Below are 15453 nucleotides of genomic sequence, written 5' to 3' on the forward strand. Positions count from 1 at the left end.
ACCCGTTACAGAAATTTCGTCCTGAAATTTGAGTGAGGTAGTCATAGCTATCAATAAATATGTTTTCTTGACGAATATGAGTTGATAAATAGAGTTTTATCATCATGGAGTAATATGGATGAAACAATTTGATTATTAGAAGGGTACGAATGAAGCTATCACAAAAGAGTGAAATGAGAAATAAAGATTCGTCCTAACTTCGGACGTAGTCAGGGTTGAATTCCGGAATTCAGGGATTCAAAGAAAATATTCGAAATCTAAAAGATTTGATTCTTCGGCGAATAAGGAAATTAAGATCTTTATAATTAAATACGGTGATCTGCCTCGATTACTCTGTCTGATATTTCCATTATAAATTAAACTCTTTCATTCCATTATTCTCACCATTCCTATACTTTCTTTCTTAGTTCATAGATTCAAAAGATGGTGAAAATGCTTAATCCCGTTCTAATCCTTGATATTTTCCTAATTATCATTTCTGTCATCCTTATTTTCAATCTTCCACCAGAAATCCGTTTACTTCTATTATTACCTTGGGGTGATACTATCGTGTCTTTATATTGCTATTCGTATTAATATCCACGATTTGTAACCTCCGTGTTGTTATTAGGCTTTATATTTTCTCTTATAATTTGGAGCTCTTTGCCTTTTTATTCTCTTCTCGACCTCTAGTAAAACGAGTAATGTTCCAGAATTTGTAGGTATGAAGTTTCGAATTATCATAATATGCAAAGTAGAAAGAAAAGGTAATAGCTCGATTTGATTTGTCAAATTACGAGAATATCCAGAAAAGACCGAATCATCAATAAAATATTTTCTTGATATTTTTGAGGTTAAATAGAATACAAAAGTCGTGTAGCATGGCACATGATGACGGTATGATCTGTGAATCATCACATTCCATTAGAAACTCAGCATGACTTACTGTAATATAATCACGTTGATCAAGTGTCATTATATTATACTAACTCATGCATCAGTTCCCAACATTACTTCAATAACATTCATATTTTAAGCTCGAAAGTTTATAGAATATAGAAACTAATAATTTCTATATGATATAACACTGATAGCACTAAGAGATTAATGATTTCAGATAAGAATAGTTATGAAAATATCTTCAGAAATACGGAGGATATTTATAATGAAAGATACGATGATATCTTGGAATTTCTAATATCGAAGGATGGTGAAGAAAATTTGTCCGCGAGAGTTTGGAGTCAGAAGCAAGGTATTCGCTAAAGATTTCATCAGAAACAGAATCATCAGGATTCTTAATGTACAAGTTTAGTCCTTGTGATTTGTTCAGAGACTCCTTTGTAGTTTGCTCAATCAGTTTTTCAGTTTCAAATTTTTTCTGAGCTTTACCAACATACAATTCTTTATCATCAACTTTTGGCTGTCGAGGTCGTTTACAGTTTTTGTTGCTTCATTCAACTTTTCAAAATTCAGAGTATTAATTCGCAGACTGGGTGCTTTTCAGAATTTCAGAATGGAAGATCATAGTTCTAAGAGATAAATGATATATGGATACATATAACTGTTGTTGTGGAGACGTTGCGAGACTCACAATATAGATTTGCTGATTTCCGATAATTGGTATGGCAATTCTTGTTACAAGATGCGGATGAGTACATGATGAGACTTCAATAGATAAATATAGTGATTTGTCGGAGAGATTTAAACCAAGGAGCGAGGAGGTTACTGGTACATCTGCTGGTAATATGGTGGAATATAAAAGGTTCCCCGGTAACAATAAAAGAGCACGCATATATATCAAGGTTATAGTAAGGCTAGTCCGACTGAAAAGTCGAAGTTGACTTGCTGGAGTTGTGACTAATTTAGCTAATTTGAAAAGGAATTGCAAAGTTATTTTTGGTAATAACAATGCCAAAGGAGTTAGCACATATAAGTGTTAGACGTTTACTCAGGTTCCGAGTGTTTTCAGGTGCATCACTATATGCATAAATCTTTCCTTCCGTAGATAAAATGCGGTTGGTTCATCCTCTCGATTGAGTTGTTTTTAAGAATTATGAAAGGTTTGAATGTAGACTATAATCGTCGAGATACAAATGAGATTTAAGATGAACTCAAGTGGCAAACTTGAAGAAATATTTAGTTTCATATGTTATAATCAATATTTTAATTCATTTTAATTGTCCAATGTTATTAGTCCACAGTCGATAGTCCACAGTTAACAGTCCAATAATTCATATATAGTTTAATATATAATATTTGAATTAATTAATACGTATCGTGACCCGTGTACATGTCTCAGACTCGATCACAACTCAAAGTATATATATTATTATAGAATTAACCTCAACCCTGTATAGCTAACTCAATCATTACTGCATATAGAGTGTCTATGGTTATTCCAAATAATATATATATATATATATATATATATATATATATATATATATATATATATATATATATATATATATATATATATATATATATATATATATATATATATATATATATATATATATATATGCGTCGATATGATATGTCAAAACATTTTAAAATGCGTAAATAATAGTATTTAAATGACGATAAATAAAGTGCGTAAAATAAATAACAGAAATTAAATGACGATAAATAAAATTGCGAGAATATAAATTGCGATAAATAAACGGCGATAAATAAATTGCGATAATAAAATGTAATAAGGAATTAACAGTTAGCTAGGAACAGTTAGCTAGGATTTTGTTAGCGTGGAATCTTAACAAAATTTCTCATAGTTAATTTGTTTGTTTCTAACAAATTTTATTTTGTCCAATGTTTTCTTCATTATGCCACTTGTTGGATTCTGATAGGTCAAAATCCAAATATGAAATTGAATGAAAATGGTTATTCTGCGGTGAACGGATACGTATATCGGTGGTTGTAAATAGGATAGTAAATGACTGTTAATAAGATTTGAAAGAATGTACAGTGTAACTTATTAATGTGAAATCTAAATATTCCTCGGGTATTACCTACCCGTTAAAATATTTTCACCATTAACAGTTTGTACAAAAGAATTTTTAATTACAACCTTTATGAAAACATATATACATATATATTTTCTTCAGATGTAATCATGGATTTAATGAGTTAATATGATATTAATCTCATTTGATTTACCGTTAGAACTAGAGTACATAATCTCTAAAACATTAGGGATTACATAATCATCATGAAGAACGAAGATGTAGAACGATGATTATACTCGAGGTACAGAATGAGATGTTTAGGCATGTGATGTTGAAGCTTGGGTTGTTGGTGGTACTGGTATTGATATTGGTGATACTGTTGGTGCCGGTGATGTTGTTGAAGCTGGTACGTTTTGCACTATATTTTGCAAGGCTATAACTTGGGCGCGAAGCTCGTTGACTTCTTCTATTATACCATGATTATTGTCGGTTCGGACGAGCGGATGAATGAGGTTTACAATCTGAGATAGTATATGATCGTGACGAGATACTCTGGAAATGAGAGAGAAAATGGTGTCTCGAACAGGTTCGCCGGTAAACGCTTCAGGTTCATTGTCAAGAGGTGAATTCGGTTGGTGGAAGGGATCGCCTTCTTCGCGTCTCCATTGATTAAGTTGACTACAAATCCATCAGATGAATTGGGGATGGCTGATTGATTGATTGATTCATTCTGGTGACACCGCTTTCAGAGCTTAGGTAAATATCCATGTCGGAATAGCTATCGAAATCTGAGGGACTCGAACTGGTTGAGGGATTCATCTTGTACGATCAGATGAAGGATTTTTGATAAGAAATAGATTATAGAATGTAGATTAGTACCCTGCAATACATAATTTACATATGCATATATAATACTAAAATCTCATAAGTTACATAGGAATCTACGGAAGCTGTCAGGTAAAGGTAACAATAATAGATACGCTAAGATATGAATTTATCTATACACTGTCTATGCAATAGAGGCAGTAAGACGTGTCTAGACTTTAAGGATGATAAGCAAATAATTTTTGACATTAAATGATAAGTAAAACTTTTGACATGCGGACACGATCGAAGTCCAGACCCACTAATGCATCTAAACAACTATCAGTTAGCACACTAATGCAAGACCTGGTTCGCTAAGACCACTGCTCTAATACCACATGTAAAGACCCGTCCTAATCCATAAGAATGAATACAATAACATATGATTACATCGCTAGGTATTTGACCTCTATATGATACATTTTACAAACATTGCATTCGTTTTAAAAGTCAAACTTTCATTACATCGAAAGTGGACAGGCATGCATACCATTTCATAATATCTATCTATAAATGATCTAATCTGTCATTTACTTAATCATAATCTTTACTAAACTCAACGACTTGAATGCAACGTCTTTTGAAATATGCCATGAATGATTCCACGTAATATCTTTAAAATGAGCTAATGCACAGCGGAAGATTTCTTTAATACCTGAGAATAAACATGCTTTAAAGTGTCAACCAAAAGGTTGGTGAGTTAATTAGTTTATCATAATCATTCATTTTCATCATTTTAATAGACTACAAGAATTTCATTTCCAGTTCTCATAAATATACGTCCCATGCATAGAGACAAAAATCATTCATATGGTGAACACCTGGTAACCGACATTAACAAGATGCATATAAGAATATCCCCTATCATTTCGGGAAATCCTTCGGACATGATAAAAATGAATTCGAAGTACTAAAGCATCCGATACTTTGGATGGGGTTCGTTAGGTCCAATAGATCTATCTTTAGGATTCGCATCAATTAGTAGATCGGTTTACTAATTCTTAGGTTACCACGTAAAAGGGGCATATTCTGAAATGCCCCGTTCATATACAATATAAACGATTCACAATAGTTGATTACATCTCGAGGTAATTGACCTCTATATGATACATTTTACAAACATTGCATTCGTTTTTAAAAGACACACTTTCTTTACATCGAAAGTTGACGGCATGCATACCATTTCATAATATATCCAACTATAATTGACTTAATGATAATCTTGAAGAACTCAACGACTCGAATGCAACGTCTTTTGAAATATGTCATGAATGACTCCAAGTAATATCTTTAAATGAGCAAATGCACAACGGAAGTTTTATTTCATACCTGAGAATAAATATGCTTTAAAGTGTCAACCAAAAGGTTGGTGAGTTCATTAGTTTATCATAAAACAATAAAATTCATCATTTTGATAGACCACAAGATTTAAATCCTGCATGGTACAAATGGGCCTGAATCCTATACCCACCTGTAATGTACATGCGATATCTTTTAAATACAGTACACCTTTCTCGTGTACGAAATCATCTTTCAAAAATCTTAGTAACCGTACACATATCTTGTGCACAAAAATAACATACACATAACCTGTCTATAAAATCATTCTCTCGATACATAACATTCACTTTTCATTTCTTTCATAGCTTTGCTTGGTAACCGACCTTAACATATAATCCGCATAATAATATCCCCAAAACAGAACATCTCGTCTGTATAATAATAATATAAACTTCAAAGTACTAAACACCACGTCCACTAGCCCTTCCGTCTAGTGAACATTCTGGGTGGGGGTGTTAAACCCGGTAGCTACCTTTAGGATTCGCGTCAATTAGGCGTGCACTAATTCTCAAAATTAGTGATGTTCCCTAATTCTTAGGTTACCAAGCAATAATAATCAGGGGAAAAAAATTCATATCAATTGTTGCAATTATCACGTCCACATAATTAAATGGTGGCAATTATCACGTACACATAATTCATTCGAGGAATGTTTTGCTTGTGTCTATCTCGTTAAACATTTATAAAAGCATTTCATGTATTCGCAGTTCAAAATGTATTTCGAAAGCATTTAATAAAGCAGTTGTAAAAGTAGCGCATGTATTCTCAGTCCCAAAAATGTAAAGAGTAAAAGGGAATCAAATGAACTCACGCATATAAATATTATAAAACAGTTAATAAAGCATTTGCATGTATTCTCAGCCCAAAAATGTAAGGGTAAAAAGGGCAAATGAAACTCACCATATTGTATTTTGTAGTAAAAATACATATGACTAAACTGAACAATGCAGGGTTGGCCTCGAATTCACGAACCTATATTAGTTTTGTATATATTAAAACATATATTGAATATGTAATGGCATTCAGACTGGGTTACATATGTTAAATATATTACTTATTTAAAAGAGTAATGTATTTATTATTTTCAATGTTATATATCTACATAAGTTATTTTTATATTAAAACAGTAAGTTAGATATACTTATGATATATGTAATAAACATATTTTTATATAAATATATTTTGTTTGTAAAAATAATAATCTTAATAATAATAAATTAATTTGTAATAACAATAGTAATACTTATAATAATAATAGTTTTTTAAAAAAAATTTAATAATAAAAAAATACTAATAATAATAACTATAAAAATAATGATTTTTATAATAATAATACTAATTTTTATGATAATAATAATAATGATAATAATAATAATAATAATGGAAGACTACCTCAAAAGTTTCCCCAAAAAGAATATCAAGACAGGGCACGAACCCACGACCTCTCGCTTAACTAAAAACCCCTTAACCATTCTTCTGACAACTTCTTTTCTGATTGAAACCCAAGTCATAAATATATATCTATAGCTGTCTGATTTCATCTTCTTCATTTTCTAAAAATAAAATGCCACAGGCAAGGATTGAACCTGTGACCTCTCGGCTCAACACACAACCCCTTAAACCATTTCTTTGCTGATTGCATTTCTGTTTTATGCCACCGAATAAATCATATAACCAATCTAACCATTTGTTTCATCTCCTTCATCAAATTATCATCACCTATAATCTAATGTAACTTAATTAACATGATATCATCATCATTCACAGATCATATTCTTAATCTAACATCATCTTTAGCAGAGAATCATCATTGTATGCATATCATCATTATTATTATCTCATGATCATCGTTACCTTGATAACTGAGATCGAGTTTGTCCCCGGTTAAAAAAAAATAAAAAATACATCCATCACTGTTTCATAGATTTAATCCTCATCTAATCTAAATCTAAATCATCATCAACATTCGTAATTCTATAACATGTTCTAGCATAATTATTAGAATCAAAATCACCACTTTATATCATTACCCACATAAAATCATAACCATCAATATTATTATCACAATCGTATCATTATCATGACACCATGATCATTTACCCTATTAATCTTCGCGTTTTAACCTTTAAAGAGCAGACACGCAGTAACCCATTTTGCCCCAACTGAAAACCTTGGCCCAACAACACTTAATTGACCTAATCTATGATTAATTCAAGCCCACGATGCAAAAAGGTTTTCGATGCTCAGTTAATACCCAGAAGTAACAACAGAAGTCGACAGAATTTTTAAAGAGGGTTTCGTTTATATATTTTTTTATCAAGTGGGGTTCGATTTGGAGAAACAGGAATAAACATAAATTAGTGGTAACAGGCTGGCTTACCTTTATCATATTTTTAATATCCTCACTCGTCTTTCACTTGTTTGGAAAGTAGCGAAGAAAAACAAGGAATAATAATAGCAGGTGAAAGGCTTCTGGTTATCGTGATTCCTATTAGCCAACTAATCAGATTTAAGAATAAAGTAATAGAAGTAGTTTACACGGAAGGATCAAGAAAAAAAAGTGGTTGTGATAAATGGGTTTCCTTGGTGGTGGTCATGGTGAATGTGTCTATTATGGGTTTGTTTCTCCCAGCTGTAAAATACAGTTGCTAAGTGGCGGTTGAGGGTTGATCTTGAGCTGAAACGAAATCGGCAACGTAATAGGAAAAATGGTGGAGGGTGGCGGTGGAGTGGTTGTGGTGGTGATTGACGTTGTCTCATAATGGTGGTGGGGTTATTGTGATCTCGAATGACTCAGAAGAGGAACAAGATATCATAAGCTTGTAAATTGATAGTTGGTAGTGACGACGTAAAAGAAGATGGTTTAATACATAACTTTGCTAATATAATCAATTTATGTTTCAATTGAATTCAATAGCTATATTATTTCGTACAAAAAAAATATAAAAAAATAAAAGGCGATATAGATTGTTAACAGAATTTGGATTGTTTTGGTTGTGATTTCATCAATTAGAATCAGACAGTACCAATCTAAAACAGTTTGACAAGGATATAAAGCTGCATTTGATTCTAATTTTTGTAAGAAATCGTATGACTTTATTAATATGAATATTTAATAATTATTTTAATAATAATAATAATAATATTAATAATAATAGTAATAATAATAATATTAATAATGATCTTAATCAATAAAATGATAATATATTATTAATGATAATAATAATAAAATTTGTGTTATTTTCTAATAACTATAATAATAATTATAATAATTTTTAATAATTATAATGATTTCTTAATAATAATAATAATAATACTATCTAATAATAGTATTACAAATAATAATTAAAATCTAACAAGTTACATGTATCAATCTTATATTAAAAACAATAATATTTATAATACTGATGTTAATATTAATATTATTATTAATGTTAATAACACTAATGAAAGTAATAATAATAATAATAATAATAACTTATATTATAACTTGAAATTAATACTAATATTACATATTATTAATTATGTATCATTTAAAAAATATAATAACATATAATATTTATATATCTTTCATATATATTATTCAATATATATATATATATATATATATATATATATATATATATATATATATATATATATATATATATCAGAATAATTATTTATAGGATTCATACACATTTATATATAGCTTTATTATAATAACTAATTTATTATCTTGTATATTATTTTACATACTTAACCTTACTGACCTGTTGTACTTTATTATTTTGAATCACTATATATACTTTTGTTTATAATCATTTATATACATATATACTTATATATATATATATATATATATATATATATATATATATATATATATATACATTCTTACTTACACACAATTGTTCGTGAATCATCAAGAGCAGTCGAAGGTTCAATTATTTACATGAATATAGTTTAAATTGTTTTGTGACTCAACATTACAGACTTTACTTATCGTGTAGAGATCATATGAAATTAAGTTAAAATTTGGTTGGAAATTCCCGGGTCGTCACATATTCGGCTTCGATCATTCACCCATATAATGTAGTTTCAATTACTTGTGTCTATTTCGTAAAACTTTTATAAAAATTGCGCATGTATTCTCAGCCCAAAAATATAAAGGGTAAAAAGGCAAATGAAACTCACAGTACAATATTTTGTAGTAAAAATATTCATACGACGATACTGAACAATGCAGGGTTGGCCTCGAATTCACGAACCTATATCATTTGTATATATATATTAAAACATATAATCATAACTGAACAATTTAATTATTATATCTTTAATTTATATATTATGTATGTTTAATTTGTGTATATATTCATGATGGTTAATATTTATATAGTTATAATAATATATCCATATTTATACACATAATTGTTTAATGTTATATTTAAAAATAGATAGTTTGTTATCTGTATGTATTTATATAGATAATATTAATAGGTTTGATATATATATCGTATGTGAAAATTTTAATATAATCATAGTATTTGTAACTAGTATATTTTATGTACAAAATATTTATCTGTTTAAAAGGTAGTTTTTGATATTAATAATGATAATATTAATAATTATGTTACTTAATAATAATACTTATATTGATAATAATATTAGTATTAACAATAACGATAAGTGTAATAATAACAATAATAATCATAATAATCATAATAATAATAATAATAATAATAATAATAATAATAATAATAATAATAATAATAATAATAATAATAATAATAATAATAATAATACTTTAATGATAAAATTAATAATAATAAATATATTAGTAATACTTATAAGACTAATAATAATAATAATGGTTATAATACTCATAATTATAGTAATACTAATAATAATACTTATAATACCAATAATAACAATAAAAATAATAAAAATAATAATAGTAATAATAATAGAAATAATAAAATAGCTACCTCAATGTATCAAGCCTTAAAAAAATAAACGTCACTACCAAGGCTTGAACCTGTGACCTCTCAAAACCCAACAACAACTTAACCCATTCCGCTGTTTCTACTTTCTTGTTATAATATGCAACCCATATATATTTAACCTATTTTCTATGTCGTCCCAGTTTATTCATGGCCCAACAACAAACAATTACGGCCCAACATAGAAAACAACACTCAGCCCAACTGATTGAATTCGTGGCCCATTCGTAATTTAATAAACCTGGCCAGAAATATTCGGTGGTCTCTTGATTCCCTTCTGGGCTTCGACCAAACTGAGTCACATAAACCGAATGTGTACATGTATGTATATTGGATTCTCTTATCTTGCCCCACTCATTTCTTTTTAAAAAAAAAAATTAAACCGTGTGGAATCCAAAAGCACTCGTCGAGCATTATGTAAAAATTAGTACCACTTGCATAACTTTTTTTTTATTCACTATATATCCACTATCAATTCAAGTGGGGGTCTTTTGGATCATAAAGTGTCGGTGTAACTCTTTCGGTGGACTCTACGTTAAAAGGTTAAAGGGAAATAATTTGGCACGTCCTTGATTAAACAACCCATTTGTCGGTCATGAATATCCAACGGGTCCCAATTGATAATTTTATGTAGCTCTTATTAATATCCAACGGTCATGAATATCCAACGGGTCCCAATTGTAACAAGAAACAAGAAAGAAGAACGGCTGTTGTAGCAGCCTTTATGTCATGAGGGGAAAATATATTGGTGGTTCGTGATTTGAAAAAAAATTCAAGACATGGAGGTTAATTTGGTTGTTCTGATTAAATTCCGAAAACAGAAGGTAGCAGTAACAAGTGGGGTTCATGGTGGTGTAGGAGACGGTTTGTGGGTTTGGTGGTGATTGTTCCTGGGTGGTTACGAAAAATATATCTAGAGAGAGAGTAGAGAGAGAGAAGGAGATAGGTGACAGTTTGTTGTGGTGTATTGAAGTGTGTTTATAGCGAATAATAGCAACAACACAGGAATTGACAACGTGGTTTGATGTTGAGCTAAGGTGGGTTGTTCAAGGTTGCAGGTGGTTCTCGATGGTTTATTATTGTGGTTTCGAAAGATGGTGACGATCGTCAATCCTTCATAAAGTTGATGGTTTGGTGGTGGTGTTCAAGTGGTGAACAAAAATAAAAATAGAAAATAAATAGTATGCAAAAATGACAGTTTCTGGATGGTAATGGTGGTCGAAGGTGGCGGTTATCAAATAAGGAGAAGAAGAGGAAAGAGGTTCGATTGTTCCCTTTAACAACTTAAGATGAGTGATTGTTATATATATATTTATTAACAATATTTTATTCGTGAATCGTCGGTAATGGTCGAAGGTTAAAATAAATACATGGACAAAGTTCAAAATTTTAAGACTTAACATTACAGACTCTGCTTATCGTGTCGGAAACATATAAATATTAAGTTTAAATTTGGTCGGAAATTTCCGGGTCGTCACACAGACCAAGGCAGGCTATACGGCTTGCCATCCGGCTTGCCATACGGCCTGCAAGTATGTAAAATGGCATGCCATATGACCTTGGAAAACGGGCACACAAAACTGCTTTCCTGGCCATACGGCCTGCCTGCCGTATACAGGCAAATTTCAAGTCTATTAAAGGAGCGTTTGTCATCCACTTTTACACACACTTTAATTCACTTCTCTCTCTCTCTCTCTCTCTCTATCATTCTATAATATTAGTCATACTATCAAGGTTTTCGAATCCGTGCGGGAAACATAGTACCCGGAGAAGAACGCCGAAGATTGTATTAGGAGCGGTCTGGAGTTTGAAGTTGTCACTTTTGTATTTGGAACTTGTTTAATCTACTGGTACTTCTATTCTTTGTCTTTATATAATGTCTTTCATTATTATGCTTTGTAACATTATTGCCATAATTAGCGAGTAGTTATCTTTAGTGTATTCTATGATGTAGTCAGTTATAATGCTGAAATAATATTATGGTTTGTGTATGTTGTCAATATGCTTTCCGATAATGCTTTTAACTCAATCGCTTTTCCAACTAATAGAACGTAGTTATCGGCTCTGTTGAACCCTAATTCAGAGTACACTATCGGTGTTACCTCTTTCGGATACAACATAAGTTTGACGGAGGCACACTGGTTGTAGTAAGTCCACCTAGCCTTGGATTCCGACTGAGGACTCTTTCTTACTGAAACATCTAACTAGACCTATAATACATTGTCGGTCCTAGACCATGCTAGTGTAGTTACCAAGCATATAAATTTCGTACGTACAAGCTAAAGCACAACGGTTGTTGTAAGCTATACCTCTGCTAAGTAAGGCCATGGAACCCAGTCAGTGCTGATCAGTACACTTCACCATAATGCGGTCTCAAGTATTGCACCCCGCTTGAGGGATTCTTAGTTAATTAAGGAACTGTTTGTTTAAATACATAAAGGATTTGACTGTTAGGATAAGCGAACGTGTTCATGGAAGTCAAACCTGACTTCGCCATGGTGTTCTTTATGGTTGAACTCTTTTCAAGGGCCAAACTATCTTTTAAACCCAATCATTAACGAAAGCATCGAAGCACATCACCTCTATCGAATACGGCATACCCTGTATTCTATTATGCTTAAGATAGTTTAGACCTTTGTGGAATGTTAATACGTCACCTAACCGAGTCGCTCAATTGGATGAGCTGTCTGAACGTGTATGTCGGTAGTCAGACTGCACGGGCGTCAGGGGTAAGGGACGTTGCTGTCTATTCAGAATCTTCAAGCCTAACGCCACATGTCTTATGAGAGGGGTGTTAAGGACCAGTGTAATGAATACAAGGTCACTACCTATTCATGAACAGGCATTCCATAATCTTGGAAAAGTAAATGACGAAACCATAGTATGCACTTGCTTTAACCTTATCTGAATTACAAATTTTATCGTATTTACTTTATTTTACCTTATAAAATACAAAACCTAAAATTAGGTAATAAACCACTACTCCTTCACTTTAGGATTATCTTAAGCTTTAATTATGGGTTCGATTCTACTAATATCTTAAAAATTCGACCCTAGGTCATACTTACCTTACTCACCATAATAAGGAGTAGTACGATTTAGGCGCCGATAAATATAAATTTAAAAGTATTGCTTCCTCTCGCGATAGCTGATTTTGACGTCCTACGGCCTAACAACACCGCAAAAATAAAACTGTCCGTTTCGGACATATTAATGATTTACCACCAAAACACCCTTAAAATTATTTTAATTAGTTTTTAAAATTCAAAAATTAATCCCAATTCATCTGGTCTCTGCACGTGGCTCAATCTTACCCTTTCGTTCACCCACCAATTTTACTATAATTACTCCTTCCTCACTTCGGTTTCCCTTTTCCGAAACTCTCAAACTCTTTCAAGGATCTTCTTTGTGCAATCAAACCTAGGGTTTTATCAATCACTACTACAAGGTTAGTATTCAACTTCTTTCTTCTCTGTTTCTATTCTTTTATCTTACTACCATGGCCGAATCAACTAGTACGTCATCCTAAAAGGAAACGAGTAATGTAAATACAATTCAATCAAGCATGACAGAAGTATAACTAGACTAACTCTGTATAGCATACAAAAACCTTAGTCGCTTGAACCAATTGATCCTTTCTCCTGATGATAGAGCCAACAAACCGCCCTCTAAAATGATAACCTTGTACAAATTACAATTAACCATAGGAAACCTTCGTATTCCCCCATCCATATTTTTATAGAGAGTTCTTGCCCACTATGGGATAGGTCTGAGCCAAATTCACCCTTTCGGCCTGAAAATAATTATTCTTTTTGAAATGTATTACAATTGTCTAAATTGAGAACCCAGTGTAAATATTTTCCATTAGTTGTTTAGGACTCGATTAGTGAGTCAATGTTGGTATACTTTTGACTGCAAGCTAGGCAAAACTTTTATGGGTGAGAAAGAATCATCCTTGAAAAATTGGAAAGAACCCTTTTCTTTGTAAATGAAAAGGTTACTCAAGAGCCATGGGCTAGTGTTCGCCAATGGGCCAAAACTAAAATTGGTGCAACTAAAGCTATCTCATTATCAGAAAGAGATAAAACAATAGTTGAAGCATTAAAGGCATTGAAGCTTCCACAAAGGTCACTTGTTGATTTTGAAGCTATTTTGGTCCTCTGTGGCATGGGTAATAATTGGCATACTGGTTTTATGCCAAAACTGCGTTTATCATGCCATGGTAGGTTCCCTTGTAAATATGCTATGTCTTTAATGTTGCAGTGTAATATATATATATACATATATATATATATATATATATATATATATATATATATATATATATATATATATATATATATATATATATATATATATATATATATATATATATATATATACATATATATATATATATATATATATATATTCTTATGTATGCTCTTGTTTCTTGTATTTGTGTTGTGTTACGCAGAATGAGAGATGAAATTATATAACACTTTCAACAAAGCCTACTCACTGTTGAAGAAAGACCAAAAACGACTGAGGAGATTGAGGCTAAGAAGGCCAAAGATGCTGAATTTGAGTAGCAATTGAAAAGCCCTCAATAGATGGTGGAGGGCGAGGGTGGTAGTGCTGCACAACCATCAACTGTTCTGGAAATTATAGAAGTCATTCCCTCTCCTTCTAGTTCTAAAAAGACTGGTAAATGCTCTAAGCGTGCAAGAAAACGTCCAATGGGTACTGCTTCTCCACCCAAGAAACAAAGAAGTCTATATTGTTCTTGTATATTGCTATTACATGTACAGTTTGTTATTATACTTATTTGTGATGTTATTGACCAGAACTAATTCTTCAAGATGAGGATGATGATGTTGAAGTCACCGTTGATGGCAACAATTGTGACGACCCGGAAATTTCCGACTAAATTTAAACTTAATCTTTATATGTTTTCGACACGATAAGCAACGTCTGTAATATTGAGTCTCAAAAGTTTTGGAATTATATTTATGTAATCAATTACCCTGTGACTGCACTCGACGATTCACGAACATTTATGTGTATATAGATATGTATATATAATATAGTTATATTAATTGAAAACGTTAACAAAGTATTAGATGTATAATACTTTACATGAATGTATTTGTTTCAATATATTTATTGACGAAATTAAAAGATAATATCAAATGATTGAATTATCAGACACATTGTGATATGATTACGAGTCTCTGTTGTGAGGACCATGTTGATTTGAGAAATCGTTTCTTTTTAACGATATTCGGAAAATGGTAAAGTGAGTTACATGTAAGAACAAGTGTCAATTAACGAGAACTAGACAAAAGATAGTGGAGATTTAT

The sequence above is a fragment of the Rutidosis leptorrhynchoides genome, chromosome 6 (assembly GCF_046630445.1).
Source record: "Rutidosis leptorrhynchoides isolate AG116_Rl617_1_P2 chromosome 6, CSIRO_AGI_Rlap_v1, whole genome shotgun sequence".
Taxonomy (NCBI): Eukaryota; Viridiplantae; Streptophyta; class Magnoliopsida; order Asterales; family Asteraceae; genus Rutidosis; species Rutidosis leptorrhynchoides.